We start from the raw sequence: 3,226 nt of genomic DNA on the forward strand, positions 1-3,226 counted from the left end.
ATGCTATTAGTATCAAGTGCACAAAGCAGTCCGGTGAGCGATATGTTGATGCCCAGTGACCACTAATTGGAAAAGTGCATAGGCTCTACACATTTCTCTTCAACCCTTGCTAAGCATGCAGGCATTACAGTGTTGAGTTTGTGAGGGAATATGTCTGCTTTGGGCAGGTATTGACAATAATCATTATCATAAAACTGAAATAATTAGGAGAATAAGAATTAAATAGAATCTGTTCGGCAAGCAGGTAGGCATCGCAAATAGTATTCTATCTGTATCCCTGAAGCCACAATTAAGAAGAAATGTTGCAGGGATCTGTAATGTGCTTGCCGGGCAGGTCAGGTTAGAAAGTCTGCAAAGGTAAGCTTGCACCACCTGATAGTTATTTGAAAGGATAAGATGCAAAAAAGGCTGTCGGCTCGTAATGGACATGGCTATTACTGGGCGGCTGATTGTGTGACTTTCTGTGCTGTGTGGTGTACAAGTTCATTTCCAGGTCACAGTGGAATTGAAATGTCACTATTTTGCATCACCCAGTGTGTTGTGTCTAAAATTGTTAAACATCTTTTAGGCATGCTCGACCAAGCCATCAGCGTACATAATGGTCATGGGGATTTGTACCCGAGATGCCTTCATGATGACCTACCGGATGGTAAGTGGCTGCTGCCAGGTAATGCTACATAATTGCTGCATAATTATGCACTGTAGTGAGAAATCGCATTTCCAGGTACCCCAGCTTGTGCGCGCCTCGTCGCCATCACTACGGACAAAATGCTGCTCAGAGATATTGAGCAGCTATCTTCTTTTGGCCAAACCTACAGCCTTGAGTCTTATCACAGCTTGCTGATCAGGTTTGCTCCCAAGTCTGTTGCATTCACCCCCCTGATGATGCGTGCAGGTATATTCAAAGCTCGAAAATTCGCCCTTTGCAAATGCCAAGCATAGCTTCTTCTTTGTACAGAGAAATCATTTGCTAATCTCTATCTTTGATTTTTCAGAACACAGCTCGCAGCTTTGCACCACAATGAAAATTCTAACAGGTCGCAAGCAGTGACAAAAAGTGGGGATGCCAGATGGAAAAGGAAAATGCTGCGAGCAAAGAAGGGTGAAGAGATTGCTTGCCCTGTCAAGACAAAGGCAACCTATGGTATGTGAAGTGAAATGCATTGTGCAGGTATTAATGTAAACTTCTTTACAGCCTATGTCAACAAGCTCATGCACCAGAAGTTGCTGCATTGTGCTGAGTCCGGATCGTTCAAGCCGTCACTCCGTGAGCGCAGGAGAAAAGTCTGCCAATGGTGCAATTGACAGGAAGCAGGAAATCTAAGACTGAGCTAGTGGCTGCTCGCTAGTCACGATTTTCCAAGTCAGCGCTGGCTCATACCTAATGCCAATGGCATCCATGAGGTTCAGCCAATGATTCTGCTCTTATGTTAGTGTGGCGCAATAGTTGAGAAGCAATACTTACACATCCTGACCTTTCGTTTGGTTTGGTTTGTGGGGTTTAACGTGCTAAAGCGACTCAGGCTGCCACAGTGGAGGTCTCCGGAAATTTCGACCACCTGCGGTTCTTTAACGTGCACTGACATTGCACTGCACACGGGCGCTTTGCTTTTTGCCTCCACCGAAAAGAAGCCACCAAGGCCGGAATTCAATCCCGCATCCTTGGGAACAGTATTCTAGCGACGTAACCACTGCACCACCCCGAAGGGGCAGATCTTCGCCTTCCTTATTGTTTTTGTCACCATGACTTGGTAGCCTATATGGTCCTCTTCACCTGACTACTGCTGCAGGGCTAAAAAGGAAAGGTGGTTGTTTTGTAGGACACCCATTCGTCTCCGGCATTTTCAGCGCCTGATGCTCGAGGAAGACGGCAACAACTGCACAACGCTCGCTCCAACCCTCATGAGTGTGCTTGAACAAGCTATGACTGATTGCCGGACATTCTGCTCATTGTTTTCGGCGTAGTGTCCTGTGAAAGGTCTTATATTAGAAGTGGTGAGGTGACAGCGATCCCTCCACCGTGGAGCTTCGCAAAAGAACATTGCTTCACTATAGGTGCTGCTCTTTCTCTCATTTGTATGAAGTACACTGCGTGCTACTTCCCAGTGCCCTGAAACACATTAGAAAAGCCACCAGGTATGTTTTTAAGGCCTGTTTTGCTTTGCGCGCAGCCACAGTTAGCTGCAGCTGTACTCTTTCGTCGACATTTGGTGCTTTCTATGTATCGGATCCCAATATTGGCCTCAGCGGCTGGTTGATGACTGACATGCGTGCTTTTCTGGTAGTTGAGCATTGCAGTTGACACTTGCCGTGACTTCGAAGTTTCTTCCCGCTGTATGCTGTCACTTGTGCCTGGGTCATTCTAGTTTTGGATTGCATAGGCCATTAGCTGATTTGATGCTTGTTTGATGAAATAAGGCATGTAGTAGTTTCCTCAGTATATCAGAACCACTTTTGCACTAATGAATGCATTATGATGATCAATTTGGCGGAGCAAAGGGCTGTGCATAACAGTGCACTTTATTTCATAAGGTTGCACTCATAACGCTCCGATATGCAGGGGTGGAAATACAGCTTCATTTGCTTCATTCTGCTCCAAACTGCTGTCCCTGCTCCATCCTGCTTCGAAGTACAATTTTGCTTCAGAACTGCTGCAAACGTGCTACAGTAGTGTTTTACTATCAAATTTAGTGCAGCATGATTTTGCCACTATATGGGTCATTAATGGTATCGCCTACGAAAACTTAAATTCGATGAAATTTTATATAGTGACTGAGAAGTACAGCAAGACGGTGGCATGTTGTGGGTTGCATGTACACAGTACAGGGGCAGCCTTCGAAAAAATGAAGGCGGCACATGAGTGGCAGCGCTATCTCACGCTGAGCCTTATACATTTTTCCTCAATCAAGAAGAGAATGGAGCCTAATAAGGGCCTCTTTCACTCTAGCTACATTATGAAAATGCGGTGGCGCTGTAGGTGTTAGTGACTTTCACGCGTTAGGCAAAATAATTTCAGATGCTTTTGCCTACCGTGATTGCAGGGATGGTTCGCTGATGCTGAAAAAAAAAGGAAAACCATACTGACTAGTTGCGTCCCCATGTCATGTGCTCAAAGGCATAGGAAGGGAAGTTTAGTAAGCTTGCACATCTTTGATGCCAATGAAGGTCGCCGTAAATAGTGGGCCGCTTTGGTGAAGTGCAAAGGCTGCACACCTATACCGGCTCA

The 3,226-nt window shown here is 45.6% G+C and overlaps 1 pseudogene; it reads left to right on the plus strand.

Moving 5' to 3' along the window:
• Positions 1-570: 570 nt before the first annotated feature.
• Positions 571-1,385, plus strand: LOC146182579 (uncharacterized; annotated as a pseudogene).
• Positions 1,386-3,226: the final 1,841 nt, after the last annotated feature.

The sequence above is a fragment of the Amblyomma maculatum genome, chromosome 7, assembly GCF_055883805.1.
Source record: "Amblyomma maculatum isolate TAMU_Amacu chromosome 7, ASM5588380v1, whole genome shotgun sequence".
NCBI classification, from domain to species: Eukaryota; Metazoa; Arthropoda; class Arachnida; order Ixodida; family Ixodidae; genus Amblyomma; species Amblyomma maculatum.